This window comes from Moschus berezovskii, chromosome 5 (genome assembly GCF_049115385.1).
Source record: "Moschus berezovskii isolate FMDL1 chromosome 5, NW_MosBer_1.0, whole genome shotgun sequence".
Taxonomy (NCBI): domain Eukaryota; kingdom Metazoa; phylum Chordata; class Mammalia; order Artiodactyla; family Moschidae; genus Moschus; species Moschus berezovskii.
In genome coordinates, this window is record NC_142464.1 from 54,789,397 (window position 1) to 54,806,265 (window position 16,869).

The window sequence follows — 16,869 nt, forward strand, 5'->3', positions numbered from 1 at the left end:
AAAAAACAGGTGATACAATTTAAAAATTAACTTTGTATCATACTTTTTATGAATCATTTGCTTTGAAATCTGTAGTGAAAATTTAGTGAATTCTTCATTTTTTTTTCTTTTTGTTCATTGTGTTTACTGTTTGAGAATACTATATAAGGTATGTGTGGTACACATATATATGTACGCATATATAATAGCACATCATATATGCTAAGTCATTGTATGAATGAAATGCTGAACTTTGAGGCAAAACATCTTTTTATATGATAGCATTATCTATAGAAGAAACTAAAAATTAGTGGAAGACCTTAGAAACCTAAGTTCCAATCCTAGCTATGCAACTTACTAACCAACTCTGTGACTCTGAGCCAGTCAGTTTATTTTAAATTGAGTTGCTCATCCAATAGGCATGTTTCATAGTATTTTGTTTTGCTTTTCCAATTCTCTCTTTTTATGTGAGAGTATTATCCTGCTGTATTTAACTCATAAAGCACTAAATCCATTCAACTTTCAACAAAATTAAATGTGTTTATAAAATATATTTTTTTGTCGCTGGAAAGTGCTGCTTCTCCCAGAGGTGGTTTTAACATGTACAATTTTCATTATAATTGCTTTGTTACGCTCTATTCTTTGAAGATGTCTACAATGTTAAGAGTACATTTTGGTAGAAAGGTGAAGTTTTAATATTTTATAATTTATTAATATTTGGAATTTTTGCAAAGTTACAGAGGTTAAATTTAAAATATATATTTCTTCAGTTCAGTTCAGTTGCTCAGTTGTGTCCGACTCTTTGCGACCCCATGAATCACAGCATGCCAGGCCTCCCTGTCCCTCACCAACTCCCGGAGTTCACTCAAACTCATGTCCATCGAGTCAGTGATTATCGGGGACCAGCCTCGATATGGCCCAGGGTATCCTCGGGATGAATGGCATCGGCGTCAGAGAGAGAGAGAAAGAGAGAGAGAGAGAGAGACAGGGGCTGATGATTCCTTGGTTTACGCTGGAAACCAATAAAACCCCAGCACGGGGTTTGCTCTGTTTACGTAGGCCGCAGGCGCCCTCTTGAATCACTGGAGGCACCCCACCAGGGCACCCCCTCGAGTGGGTCTTAGAAGCCCAGGCAGATAAGTAAACTCAGAGGGCCCAGTGCTCCAAGGATCTCAACCAGAAAAAGGAGAATAGAGAAAAGGATGGAAAAAGAGAAAGAACGACATGGGGAGACCAAGCTTCAGTGAGCAAGGCCCGAAACTTTATTTTCCAGTGCTGCTTTTATACCCTAAGTTGTGTACAGAGAAAGGGAGGTATAGAGTGATGCCAAAATCACGCAGGGTCAGCAGTCTTGACCCTTATCAGGATCAGGGCTTATTTTTGTGTGTCTTGTGATAAAAGTTTTAGGTGGTTTACATCCTCTTCTGGCCAGGGGGCCTGCTAACAGTTTGTGGCCCTCTATCCTAACAATAGGTTAGTTAGCTAGTAAAAGGCTTATATTCTTTTAAGGTGACTTTCCTAAAGTCAGGTGCTAGACACATGACAAAGTTACATTCCTATAAGGCACAGGTGTAGTGAGCTACAAGAAAGGAATTTATCAACTTAAGATCTGATGTGGTTAAATCAAAGGCTACTACTTATATTCTCTATATGTGATTAATATATTTCTACCAGTGTTCTTGCCTGGAGAATCCCAGGGACGGGGGAGCCTGGTGGGCTTCCGTCTATGGGGTCACACAGAGTCGGACACGACTGAAGTGACTTAGCAGCAGCAGCAGCAAGGATAGAATAGATAGGGGAAACTTTGCAGCAAGCATTGATTCAACAATGAAATCTTTTTTAGTACTATTCTAATGATTTTAACTTCTTCAACAGATTCCTGTATTTTAGAATATTAGGCTTTCTGTCCTTGCATGGCTGGGAGGCTATAAACAGTCACACTCATAGTTGTAAGAGCCCGGACAAACTTGTCATGCAAGTTAAAAAGCTGTCAGAGGGGCTTGGATTGGAACGCTCCTATTAAGCCGAGGAGAACTTTTAAACTACAGCTCTAAATTAATGTTTTCAGAAAAAGGTGGTTGGGGAGAAGCCCCCGTAAGTATTAGAGGACTTGGTAAGAGGCGTAAGATAGTAAAGCAGTCAGATTCCAGTTTTCTTTGGGGTAGATGCTCAGGTAAGTCCAGGGGGCTCCTCGAGTCCTGATTAGCCTTTGCCCGTCAGGCCTCTTCCCCAGTTGACCTTTGCCACGGGTAAGATTTCCCTCGCTGGCTCCCGGCAAGTGATGCCATCCAGCCATCTCATTCTCTGTTGTCCCCTTCTCCTCCCGCCCCCAACCTTTCCCAGCATCAGAGTCTTTTCCAGTGAGTCAACTCGTCACATGAGGTGGCCAAAGTATTGGAGTTTCAGCTTTAGCATCAGTCCTTCCAATGAACACCCAGGATTGATCTCCTTTAGAATGGACTGGTTGGATCTCCTTGCAGTACAAGGGACTCTCAAGAGCCTTCTCCAGCACCACAGTTCAAAAGCATCAATTCTTTGGCGCTCAGCTTTCTTCACAGTCCAACTCTCACATCTATACATGACCACGGGGAAAACCATAGCCTTGACTAGATGGACCTTGATTGGCAAAGTAATGTCTCTGCTTTTTAACATACTATCTAGGTTGGTCATAACTTTCCTTCCAGGGAGTAAGCGTCTTTTAATTTCATGGCTGCAGTCAGCATCTGCAGTGATTTTGGAGCCCAAAAAAATAAAGTCTGACACTTTTCCCACTGTTTTTCCATCTATTTCCCGTGAAGTGATGGGACCAGATGCCATGATCTTTGTTTTCTGAATGCTGAGCTTCAAGCCAACCTTTTCATTCTCCTCTTTCACTTTCATCAAGAGGCTTTTGAGTTCCTCTTCACTTTCTGCTGTAAGGGTGGTGTCATCTGCATATCTGAGGTTATTGATATTTCTCCCAGCAATCTTGATTCCAGCTTGTGCTTCTTCCAGCCCAGCGTTCCTCATGATGTACTCTGCATATAAGTTAAATAAGCAGGGTGACAATATACAACCTTGACGTACTCCTTTTCCTATTTGGAACCAGTCCGTTGTTCCATGTCCAGTTCTGACTGTTGCTTCCTGACCTGCATACAGGTTTCTCAAGAGGCAGGTCAGGTGGTCTGATATTCCCATCTCTTTCAGAATTTTCCACAGTTTATTGTGATCCACACAGTCAAAGGCTTTGGCATAGTCAATGAAGCAGAAATAGATGCTCTTCTGGAACTCTCTTGCTTTCTCCATGATCCAGCGGATGTTGGCAATTTGATCTCTGGTGCCTCTGCCTTTTCTAAAACCTGCTTGAACATCTGGGAGTTCACGGTTCACATATTGCTGTCCAGTTGTTAGAGCTTTCCTAACAGTTAAGATTTAGAAAGTGTTCTAATTTTAAAGCAGTTTTATGAAATAAAGCCCTAAATTTGCAGATTATTGGTCAGTGACCTATTTGTTTGTGTTCATATCTGTGATTTTAATTACGTAGTTTAATGGTAGACAGGTAATACAAGCAGATGGGGAGACACTAACCTCTTACACGAGGAACAGGGGAGAGGGCAGATTGTGTGCAGTACTCACTGCTTTCACATACTGCAAGTGTGTGACCTCAGTCATTTCACCTGCCCAGTGCTGCAGAAGAGTGATGATTGCAGAGTTTTATCTAGATGTGGGCCAGCTCTGCTGTCAACTTGTGTTTATCAGAATTATGTGCCCATAGGCTGCCTTTAAGATTGCCATATGCAGTACTGATTCGTAAGTATATGGTTTTGTTTGAAAATGATAGCTTTTTAGTTACAGTTTTTCCTTAGAAATATTATTCAATATCAAAAGTATGTATATATGTATACCCTAAAAGTAACCAGATTTTTCCTTTCCTTTTTTTTTAAAGTACTTTTTGATTAGGACAAGATATCCACATGTGCATTTAAAGCAAAACTTACAACTAAATGTGAATAATTTCTTTATGATTGTGATATACAGAGAAATCTGGACTTTTAAAAATAAGAAAGTACAAGAACTGATTTTAAATTCAGTATGATGTTTTAGAAATGCTGAAATTTATTATCTCTGAAGAATACCAGAGATTACACTTTGAGAGCTCTGTCTCCACCCAGTGGCACAAAAGTAATACTTTGTTTAGTGACAGAAGCATAATTTCTAGACCTGATAAACTCTTGGCAGCAGTACTAGGGTCTAGGGTGAATGAAGGATCTTCATTATATATCCTTTAGAGCAGTTTTAAATCTGTACCATGGATGTGTGGTAAATTGTCTAAGTGTGAAGTAATGACAAGGAAAACTGCCTATGGTATAAGTGCCAAATAAAAGATTATAAAACCATATCCAGAATAATATTGTATATGTTTAAGTATGTACAAATAAAAAAAGAAAATAGTATCAAAGGTTAGCTCTGTGTGGATAGGAGAACAGGTAATAGTTGTTTTCCTATGACCTTTATAGTATCTACTAAATATTTATTGTGGGATTTTAGTAGCAATTTATTTAAAATTTCTTACCATAAAGCTCTTCAGATATGCTTTAAAATGCTGAAAATAAATTACTTATTTACTACGAAGGTAACATTTTGCTTTATTCATCTTTCTTTTTCTCTGAAAAAAGAGAATACATTGTCTCCCTTTCCTACTAAAGTTGTTGTGTTGTTGTGTGTCTTCTAAAGCCGTTTGTACTTTTATTACATGCAGCTGTAGCTGTAAGCAGTAGATACAATTGGTTGTTTAAAAAGGTACATAAATATTATCAAGCTGTAGGTATCATTTCACAACTTTTTGCTCACCAGTATGTTTCAGAGAATTTCCATGTTTATATACAGATTAATTAAATTCACTAAAATGGTTTAATATGAGTTAACCACAGTATATTTATTTATGTATTGTAATAATAAACTAAGATTGTGGCATCCAGTCCCATCACTTCATGGCAAATAGAGGGGGAAAAAGTGGAAGCAGTGACAGATTTTATTTTCTTAGACTCTAAAATCACTGTGGATGGTGATTACAGTCACAGAATTAAAAGATGCTTTTTCCTTGGAAGGAGAGCTATGACAAACCTAGGCAGCATATCAAAAAACAGAGCCATCACTTTGCCAACAAAGTCCGTGTAGTCAAAGCTATGTTTTTCCAGTAGTCATGTACAGATGTGAGAGTTGGACTGTAAAGAAGGCTGAGCGCTGAAGAATCGATGCTTTCAAATTATGGTGCTGGAGAAAATTCTTGAGTCCCTTGGACTCTAAGGAGATCAAACCAGTCAATCCTAAAGGAAATTAACCCTGAATATGCACTGGAAGGGCTGATGCTGAAACTGAAGCCCCAGTACTCTGGCCAGCTGATGCGAAGAGCTGACTCATTGGAAAAGACCCTGATGCTGGGAAAGATTGAAGGCCAAAAAAGAAGAGGGTGACAGAGGATGAGATGGTTAGATAGCATTGCCAACTCAATGGACATGAGTTTGAGCAACTCCAGGAAACAGTGAAAGATAGGGAAACCTGACATGCTGCAGTCCTTGGGTTTGAAAAGAGTCGGGCGCACCTTAATGACTGAACACACACACAGTAGTAAACTACAGTTTATCCATTTTTCTGCCAAGATAGGTTCTTTCTGCTCTAATGCTCTTGCAAACAACACTACAGTGAGTATCCTTATCTCTGTCTCCTTCTTCCTGACTTGGAGAGTTGCTCTGGGTGGACACCTAGAAATCTCTAAGTCTGTTGGGAAGGCGTTTCTTAAAGAGTTGTTGCCAAGTTGTTTTTAAAATGGTTTATGAATTTTCAGTCCTCCCATTTTGCTAATATATGATTTCATGGCTCTAGATTTCCCTCCGAGAACCACTGTAACTGAACCTACAAGTTTTGATATATGTAGTTTGATTGTCAGCTAGTTTTAAAAATGTTTCCAACTTGTAACATGTCTCTTCCTTGAGAGATTAATTACCTGGGAGTATATGTTTCAGTTTCCAAATGTAGTGTGTTTGTTTTGTTGTTTATTTGGTCCTTAGTTTTTTAAAAATATCTTTACTTATCAATTTCTAATTGTATTGTGGTTAGAAATTTGCATCTGTATAACATTTATTCTTTGGTATCTTCTGAGACTTGGTTCATAACCTAGCATTTATTTGATTGAATATTTAAAATTTTGCACACGTATCTGAAAACTGTTTTCTTAGTTGTTATTTATAAGGTACTACATTGTTAGTTAAATCACTTATTAGTTATGAAAAATCTGTATACCTACATTTTTGTCTACTTTTCTATCAGTTACAGAAAGGTGTGTTAAGAGCTCTCATATTTATCAGTTTATTCTTATGATTTTGCTCATTTCTGTTTTATATAGTTTGAACCAAGTTATGTGGTAAATACAAGTTCACTGTATCTTTTTAGAAGATTAACTATTCTTTTATGATTATGCAGAGACTGCTTTACAGCTAACAGTACTTTTTGCCTTCAAGTTTGTATTATTTGATATTAAAATAGCTAATAGAGCTTTCTTTTCATTAATATTTGCCAACATAATCTTTTTTTATTTTTATTTTTTTAAATTTTATTGGAGGCTAATTATTTTATAATATTATATTGGTTGGTTTTGCCATACATTGACATGAATCTGATCCGGGTGTACATGAGTTCCCCTTCCTGAACCCCCCTCCCACCTCTCTCCTCCCTCCTCCCCTTATCCTCCCTCTGGGTCATCCCTGCACACCAGCCCTGAGCATCCTGTAACATGCATCGACCCTGAACTGGCGATTCGTTTCACATATGATTATGTACATGTTTCAGTGCCATTCTGCCAAACCATCCCACCCTCACCCTCTCCCACAGAGTCCCAAAGACTGTTTTATACATCTGTGTCTCTTTTGCTGTCTTGTACACAGGGGTATCATTTGCATCTTTCTAAATTCCATATATATGCGTTAGTATATTGTATTGGTGTTTTTCTTTCTGGCTTACTTCACTCTGTATAATAGGCTCTAGTTTCATCCACCTCATTAGAACAGGTTCAAATGCATTCTTTTTAAAGGCTGAGTAATACTCCATTGTGTATATGTACCAAAGCTTTCTTATCCATTCGTCTGCAGATGGACATCTAGGTTGCTTCCATGTCCTGGCTATTGTAAACAGTGATGCAATAAACATTGGAGTACATGTGTCTCTTTCAATTCTGGTTTCCTCAGTGTGTATACCCAGGAGTGCGATTGCTGGATCATATGGCAGTTCTGTTTCCAGTTTTTTGAGGAATCTCCACACTGTTCTCCATAGTGGCTGTACTAGTTTGCATTCCCACCAACAGTGTAAGAGGGTTCCCTTCTCTCTACACCCTCTCCAGCATTTATTGCATGTAGACTTTTGGATAGCAGCCATTCTGACTGGTGTGAAATGGTATCTCATTGTGGTTTTGATTTGCATTTCTCTGATTATGAGGGATGTTGAGCATTTTTTCATGTGTTTGTTAGCCATCTGTATGTCTTCTTTGGAGAAATGTCTGTTTAGTTCTTTGGCCCATTTTTTGATTGGGTCATTTGTTTTTCTGGAATTGAGCTGCAGGAGCTGCTTGTATATTTTGGAGATTAATCCTTTATCAGTTGCTTCATTTGCTATTATTTTCTCCCATTCTGAAGGCTGTCTTTTCACCTTGCTTATAGTTTCCTTTGGTGTGCAGAAGCTTTTGATTTTAATTAGGTCCCATTTGTTTATTTTTGCTTTTATTTCCAATATTCTGGGAGGTGGGTCTTGGAGGATCCTGCTGTGATTTATGTCAGAGAGTGTTTTGCCTACGTTCTCCTCTAGGAGTTTTATAGTTTCTGGTCTTACGTTTAGCTCTCTAATCCATTTTGAGTTTATTTTTGTGTATGGTGTTAGGAAGTGTTCTAGTTTCATTCTTTTACAAGTGGCTGACCAGTTTTCCCAGCACCACTTGTTAAAGAGATTGTCTTTTCTCCATTTTATATTCTTGCCTCCTTTGTCAAAGATAAGGTGTCCATAGGTGCATGGATTTATCTCTGGGCTTTCTGTTTTGTTCCATTGATCTATATTTCTGTCTTTATGCCAGTACCATACTGTCTTGAAGACTGTGGCTTTGTAGTAGAGCCTGAAGTCCGGCAGATTAATTCCCCCAGTTCCATTTTTCTTCCTTAAGATTGCTTTGGCTATTCGAGGTCTTTTGTATTTCCATACAAATTGTGAGATTATTTGTTCTAGTTCTGTGAAAAGTATTGTTCGTAGCTTGATAGGGATTGCATTGAATGTATAAATTACTTTGGGTAGTATACTCATTTTTACAATATTTATTCTCCAATCCATGAACACAGTATATTTCTCCATCTATTAGTGTCCTCTTTGATTACTTTCACTAGTGTTTTATAGTTTTCTATGTATAAGTCTTTTGTTTCCTTAGGTAGATATATTCCTAACTATTTAATTCTTTTCGTTGCAACAGAGAATGGAATAGTTTCCTTAATTTCTTTTTCTATTTTCTCAGTGTATAGGAATGCAAGGGATTTCTGTGTGTTGATTTTATATCCTGCAACTTTTCTGTATTCATTGATAAGCTCTGGTAGTTTTCTGGTAGAGTCTTTAGGGTTTTCTGTGTAGAGGATCATGTCATCAGCGAACAGTGAAAGCTTTACTTCTTTTCCACTTTGTATTCCTTTTATGTCTTTTTCTGCTCTGATTGCTGTAGCCAAAACTTCCAGAACTATGTTGAATAGTAGTGGTGAGAGTGGGCACCCTTGTCTTGTTCCTGACTTTAGGAGAAACGCTTTCATTTTTTCACCGTTGAGGATAATGTTTGCTGTGGGTTTGTCATATATAGTTTTTATTATGTTGAGATATGTCCCTTCTATTCCCACCTTCTGGAGGGTTTTGATCATAAATGGATGTTGAATTTTGTCGAAGACTTTCTCTGCATCTATTGAGATAATCATATGATTTTTATTTTTCAGTTTGTTAATGTGGTGTATTACATTGATTGATTTGCGGATATTGAAGACTCCTTGCATTCCTGGGATAAAGCCCACTTGGTCATGATGTATGATCTTCTTAATGTGTTGTTGGATTCTGATTTTTAGAATTTTGTTAAGGATTTGTGCATCTATGTTCATCAGTGATATTGGCCTGTACTCTTCTTTTTTTGTGGGGTCTTTACCAGGTTTTGGGATTAGGGTGATGGTGGCCTCATAGAATGAGTTTGGAAGTTTCCTTCCCTCAGCAATTTTCTGGAAGAGTTTGAGTAGAATAGGTGTTAGCTCTTCTCTAAATTTTTGGTAGAATTCAGCTGTGAAGCCGTCTGGACTTGGGCTTTTGTTTGCTGGAAGATTTCTGATTACAGCCTCTCGTTCCGTGCTTGTGATGGGTCTGTTCAGATTTTCTATTTCTTCCTGGTTCAGTTTTGGAAAGGTGTACTTTTCTAGGAAGTTTTCCATTTCTTCCAGGTTATTCATTGTATTGCCATATAATTGCTGATAATAATAATCCTTTGTATTTCTGTGTTGTCGGTTGTGATCTCTCCATTTTCATTTCTAATTTTATTGATTTAGTTCTTCTCCCTTTGTTTCTTGATGAGTCTGGCTAGTGGTTTGTCAATTTTATTTACCTTCTCAAAGAACCAGCTTTTGGCTTTGTTGATTTTTGCTATGGTCTCGTTTGTTTCTTTTGCATTTATCTCTGCCCTAATTTTTACAATTTCTTTCCTTCTACTAACCCTGGGCTTCTTCATTTCTTCCTTTTCTAGTTTCTTTAGATGTAGGGTTAGTTGACTTTTTTCTTGTTTCTTGAGGTGTGCCTGTATTGCTATGAACTTCCCCCTTAGCACTGCTTTTACAGTGTCCCAGGGTTTTGGGTTGTTGTGTTTTCATTTTCATTCATTTCTATGCATATTATGATTTCTTCTATGATTTGTTCATTATTTAGCAGTGTGTTGTTCAGCCTCCATATGTTGGCATTTTTAATGGTTTTTCTCCTGTAATTGAGATCTAATCTTACTGCATTGTGGTCAGAAAAGATGCTTGGAATGATTTCAGTTTTTTTGAATTTACCAAGGCTAGATTTATGGCCCAGGATGTGATCTATCCTGGAAAAGGTTCCGTGTGCGCTTGAGAAAAAGGTGAAATTCATTGTTTTGGGGTGAAATGTCCTATAGATATCTATTAGGTCTAACTGGTCTGTTGTATCATTTAAAGTTTGTGTTTCCTTGTTAATTTTCTGTTTAGTTGATCTATCCAGAGATGTAAATGGAGTATTAAAATCTCCCACTATTATTGCATTGTTGTTAATTTCCCCTTTCATACTTGTTAGTAATTGTCTTACATATTGCGGTGCTCCTATGTTGGGTGCATAAATATTTATAATTGTTATATCTTCTTCTTGGATTGATCCTTTGATCATTATGTAGTTTCCTTCTTTGTCTCTTTTCCCAGCCTCTGTTTTAAAGTCTATTTTATCTGATATGAGTATTGCTACTGCTGCTTTCTTTTGGTCTCTATTTGTGTGGAATATCTTTTTCCAGCCCTTCACTTTCAGTCTGTATGTGTCCCTTGTTTTGAGGTGGGTCTCTTGTAGAGAACATATATGGGGGTCTTGTTTTTGTATCCATTCAGCCAGGCTTTGTCTTTTGGTTGGGGCATTCAACCCATTTACGTTTAAGGTAATTATTGATAAGTATGATCCCGTTGCCATTTTCTTTATTGCTTTGGGTTCGAGTTTATATACCCTTTCTATGTTTCCTGTCTAGAGAAGATCCTTTAGCATTTGTTGGAGAGCTGGTTTGGTGATGCAGAATTCTCTCATCTTTTGCTTGTCTGTAAAGCTTTTGATTCCTCCTTCATATTTGAATGAGATCCTTGCTGGGTACAGTAATCTGGGCTGTAGGTTAGTTTCTTTCATCACTTTAAGTATGTCTTGCCATTCCCTCCTGGTCTGAAGAATTTCTGTTGAGCTGTTATCCTTATGGGAATCCCCTTGTGTGTTATTTTCTGCTTTTCCCTTGCTGCTTTTAATATTTGTTCTTTGTGTTTGATCTTTGTTAACTTGATTAATATGTGTCTTGGAGTATTTCGCCTTGGGTTTATCCTGTTGGGGACTCTCTGGGTTTCTTGGACTTGGGTGATTATTTCTTTCCCCATTTTCGGGAAGTTTTCAACTATTATCTCCTCACGTATTCTCTCATGGTCTTTCTTTTTGTCTTCTTCTTCTAGGACTCCTATCATTCGAATGTTGGAGTGTTTAACATTGTTGCAGAGGTCTCTAATATTGTCCTCATTTCTTTTAATTCGTTTTTCTTTTTTCCTCTCTGTTTCATTTATTTCTACAATTCTATCTTCTAGCTCGCTTATCCTGTCTTCTGCCTCTGTTATTCTACTGTTTGTTCCCTCCAGAGTGTTTCTGATCTCATCTATTGCATTATTCATTGTATATTGACTCTTTTTTATTTCCTCTAAGTCCTTATTAAACCTTTCTTCCATCTTCTCAATCCTTTTCTCCAGGTTATTTATCTGTAACTCCATTTTGCTTTCAAGATTTTGAATCATTTTCACCATCAAAATTCGAAATTCTTTATCAGGTAGATTCCCTATATCTTCCTCTTCTGTTTGTGTTGTTTGGCATTTATCTTGTTCCTTTACTTGCTGGGTATTTCTCTGCCTCTTCATCTTGCTTATATTGCTTTGCTTGGGGTGGCCTTTCCCTCTTATGGCCATTTGTGGAGTTCTCTTTATTATGTAGTTTCCTCGCTGTGTGTGGGGTTGAACGGGTGACTTGTCAAGGTTCCCTGGTTAGGGAAGCTTGTGTCAGTGTTCTGGTGGGTGGAGCTGGATTTCTTCTCTCTGGAATGCAATGTAGTGTCCAGTAATGAGTTATGAGATGTCAGTGGGTTTGGAGTGACTTTGGGCAGCCGGTATATTGAAACTCAGGGCTATTTTCCTGTGTTGCTGGAGAATTTGCGTGGTATGTCTTGCTCTGGAACTTGTTGACCTTTGGGTGGTGCTTGGTTTTAGTGTAGGTATGGAGGCGTTTGATGAGCTCCTATCGATTAATGTTCCCTGGAGTCAGGAGTTCTCTGGTGTTCTCAGGATTCAGGCTTAAGCCTCTTGCCTCTGGTTTTTGGTCTTATTCTTAGAGTAGTCTTTAGACTTCTCTATCTGTCATTTCCAAGGTGGTTCCCTCTGTTTTAGCTTCTGTTTGCTGGTCTCTTCAGTGTCTAATATCCACTCTGATACTAGGGGGTGGGTGGACACTTTTTAAGGCTCAGTTGTTCAGTCCTGTTCTGGGAAGGGAGGAACGCTGCAGACAAATATCTCGCGTCTGTGGGGAGTGCTCGCAGCGTCTCGGCCACACTGGGCTTGCCCCCGCTCACAGCGTGTGTATTGTCCCAGTCTACACTGCACAGGCTCTAGGTTGCTCTGCCGGGAACTGTCCAAGGCCAGCGCTGGGTTGTATGCACTTCCCAGGTCTGAGCGTCTCAAGTTCAGTTTTTTGGGTACTCCACAAAGGCACAGACTTGGCTGGGTCTGCGTTTTGTGCCTTCTCCGGTCCTAGCAGCTCAGGTGACCAGGTGTTTGGCGAGCGTGGTCGCTGCGACTGATTGCCTTCCAGTTCCTGCCACTCGGTTTTCTGGGTGTACAACCGGCGCACCTTCTCAGGTGGATATCAACTGGCCCGAGCCCAAGAAGTCTTGATTAGCAATGACGCCTGCCTGCAGTTTGTATCGAATGCCTTTCTGGGGCCACGGTTGCCCCCTCCGGCTCTGGCTGACCTCTCTGCCTGTCTTGGTGGGGGATGGGGGATGGGCCGACCACAGCCGGCTCGCTCTGTTCAGTCCTTTGTTCTGTGAGCTGGGCTGGCAGAGTCTTAGGTTAGGGCTTTCCGCCTTTTCGTGGGGAAGCTGTCCCAGTCTGCTTTGCTATCCCCAATTAGTTCTCTCAGATTGTTCTTATGGCATTCAAGCCCAGTCCTCTCTCTAAGCAGTTCAGCCGGCTCCTCCCTGCCCAGCCCTCGCCAGCCAATGGCGGATGCAGGTGTCTGCTTCTCCGCTGGGAGGTACCATTGGCGGGTAATCTGTGGGTTTTAATTCTTTCTTTCTTTTTCCTGCCCGTTATGTGGCCCTCTGAGGTTCCAAGGCTCGCCACAGACTCACCAGTGAGAGTGTTTCCTGGTGTTTGGAAACTTCTCTCTTTTTAAAGCCTCCCTTCCTGGGACGGTGCTCCATCCTTACTTCTTTTGTCTCTCTTTTTATCTTTTATGTTTTTTCCTACCTCCTTTCGAAGACAACGGGCTGCTTTTCTGGGTGCCTGGTGTCCTCTGCCAGCATTCAGAAGTTGTTTTGTGGACTTTACTCTGCGTTCAAATGTTCTCTTGATGAATTTGTGGGGGAGAGAGTGGTCTCGCCGTCCTATTCCTCCTGCATCTTGTTCCCTCCTCCCCAGCATAATCTTTTCTCTTTCTTTACTTAAAGTTTTTTCCATCATCAGACTCTAGAATATGTCTGTATAAGAAATAGCAGTACCTGTTACTCCAGTGCATTCTCTGTGAGGATCTGTGTTGCCAGCTATGGTCAACTTAATCCAGTTAACATTTAATCTGCTTGCTGGTCCATTTGGATTTATCTCTGGCATATTATTTTGTCTATTTTCTTCACCTCTTCTCAGCTTCTCTATCATTCTCCTAAGGTTCTTCAGATGCTTTAATTTTAGACACTCCCCTCCCCATCTTATATATTAATGTTGTCTAATATTTTCTTTTGAATACTCTGCAAAAATCATTATTTTTTTATTCCATCATTGTTGAGAAATACTTATGTGTTTCTCTGTTCATTGTATTTTCTTCATTCTTTCCTTTTCTTCCTTAAAAATATATTTTTTGATAAAAGTTCTTTCAGGGAGTGACTGGGAGTGGTAAATTTTTTGTCTTTGCCTGAAATTGTCTTTTTTTTCACTTTCGCTTTAGAATAGTTATTTAATAGGATATCAAACTCTAAATAAATAATTGTTTCTCCCATAGTATTTTGAGAGCATTTTCTGGCCCCTTATTGTTACTGCTGAGAAGTTCTATTAAGGTAGATTGTTCTCCTTTCTTTTTGCTGCTGCTAAATCACTTCAGTCGTGTCCGACTCTGTGCGACCCCATAGACAGCAGCCAACCAGGCTTTTAGTTAATCTCTTATTTCTCTCATTGCCTAGAGAATGTTTTCATTTTCTTTTATTACATAGTTCTGTTGCAATATAATTAAGTATAGAATTTTCCCCAGATACTTGGTAAGCTTTTGAATCTGAAGATGTATATATCTCTTTTCAGTTATGGAAAATTATTAGTAATTTTCTCTTTGAATATTATTTTTCTTCTCTCTGTTTACTCCTACTGTAATATTAGCTGGATAGAAATATAAGACTAATATTAGCCTCTAGTTACATGTTGGATTTTATTTTATATTCCATATCTCTTAACCTTTCTTTTTATCTAACTGTGCTGCATTCAGAGAAATTTCTTTAGATTTGTCTTCAAGATTACTTATTCTTTCTGCAGCTCTAATTTTGTTTAACCTGTTGCTTGAATTTTTAATTTCAGTGACTTTTCATTTCTGTTCTTGATTCTTCATAAAATCTACTTGTTTTTTAATGCTTTTCCTTTTCTCATATTTTCAGTTTTTATTTTATAATTTAATGATCTTAAACATCTTATTTTTTACTTTTATTTGATAATTGTATTACTTGGTGTTCTTGATGAATTATTGCACCTGTTTCTTGAGTTTGCATAGCAGATGGCTTCTCCTGTTTTAAAGTGTTTTACTGAACTATCTGAAAGGGATTTGCCTTTTTTTTTTCTTCCTCCCGGGAAACATTTGTAAGGAGTAGGAGTAAGAACTATCTTAAAGGGATTTGCTTTTTTTTTCTTCCTCCTGGGAAACACTTTGTGAAGAGCTCCTCAATATGATTTCTTTTGCTCTGGCAGTAGTTTCAAGGGCTTCATCTACTCAGAACCATCCTTTTTTTTTTGGTTTGTTTAACTTCTTGAATTTGAGTTTCATGGACTTTTGCGGTAGTAAAAACTTGATCTCCAAGGTAATATGAGTCAGCTTGTACTGAGTTTGAGTATTGAACACCCAGGGTACTGATGTTTCCTCCATAACCTTTTTAGATTCCTATATGGACAGAACATGCATTGAAGGAAGTTACTTTATTGGTCAGATTTTTTTTCCAATACACCCTCCCACTGAGGAGGGTGTTGGCCTTTCCAGGACCAGCTTTTATCCAGAACACTCACTCTTGATTCCTTTTCCTCCCCTTATGTGGGCTTTAGCCGTCATTTATAACCCCAGATTAAAACCCAAACCCTTAAATTACTGAGACTGAGCCCCTCCCACAGCAGTTCCCAACATCACTCACAAGCCTGTTAGCTCTGGCTTTAGTCTTTCTGTTTGGCATCTGAGAATTTTCTCTTCTTCCCTTTCAAACTCAGCTATGCACTTAAAACTATTGTTTTATTTTATTCCACATATTGAAGTATTTGAGGATATTTAAAATGTGTGATTAGGGGCTGAGGGGTTGGGGATGGTGATCAGGTTATCTTTGACTGCCACGTTGCTAGAACCAGAAGTCCATATATTACTTCTTATTTTTGGTTGTTGGTGGTAGGGGGACCCCCTTATTCAAAACAGAATTTTACCTTCTTTGCCATAAGGAAGTACAATTTGCAAAATAGCATCATATTATACCGCTTTGCTTCTGTATGTAATTACTGGTACTAGAATGAAAAATTATCTCAGAAATAAATTTCTGTATAGTAAACTTAAGTGTTTCACTTAACTACTCTGATAAATCACAGGATGGGATGGCTGTAGACTTTCATTGAGAATTAATAATTGCCTGGAGATATTAAACAAACTCACCTATGTATAGAAGAGTTTGTTACCCAAGGTCAAAGTGAACTGCTTTTTAATCCTACTTGAGTTTTGTGGTATTATAACTGAGTGCAGCCTTCTGTAGACCTCATTAAGCCACAAGGAAGAAGGACTCTCAACTCTTAAGTGTATATACTTCTAATGGAAGGATTTGTACATTTCTGTAAGTGAAAGAGATGGCAACATATGTGAGAAGAAAATTTTTCAAAAGAATTGTAGAGTTGGAAACAATTCCATGTGTGACCCAAGCACTGGTTCTTATCCTTGTTATATTCTTTATTGGATTACTTACAGTTTTCCTCATGTAATATATTTAATTTTTTTCTTTAACTTTCTTAGAGACATATCTTTCCATATTTGTGAGTAATACTCATTTTTTGCAAGCAGGGAACCCTAATTCTTCCCACTCTTTTCTCATCACTCCTAGTAAAATTCTAACTGTTGGCCTATTAAATTATAAGTATTTTCATATTGTATAATTTGTTCTTCAAAAAAGCCTTGTATGGAGGTAGTCCATTATGGAGGTAGTCAAATATTATGAAAATATTCCCTTCAGTTTCACCTCCTTTTTTTTTTTTTTTTACTCCATCAAGCTATTTCATTGGCTGCTTCTGTTTAAGTTGTTCTTTGATTCACTCACTGAATTCATTCAGCTTACTGATTCACTCAGTAAATACTTATTGTACATCTGCTTTTTTGCCTGGCTCTGTGCTGGTTGTTGTGATACAGTGCTGAACATTTTATACAGTTAATTCCTTCATGAAACATTCAGTCTAATGGAAGACCAACAAGAGTGATGCAATGAGAAAAGTTTTATAATGCAGAAATACACTGTGGTATTGCCATGTGAGAACAAGGGGGGAAATGCTGACCTTAAATTTGGAGGGGCTAGGAAAGTTCCTGGAGGAGCTGCTTTTTAAGCAAAAACCTGAAATAGGTCAAGGGAGAGATGAGATG

The 16,869-nt window shown here is 38.4% G+C and overlaps 1 protein-coding gene across 2 annotated transcripts in view; it reads left to right on the forward strand.

Moving 5' to 3' along the window:
* STIM2 (stromal interaction molecule 2) overlaps positions 1-16,869 on the forward strand; it is a 188,586-nt gene that overhangs the window by 162,997 nt on the left and 8,720 nt on the right. The window lies entirely within an intron of this gene.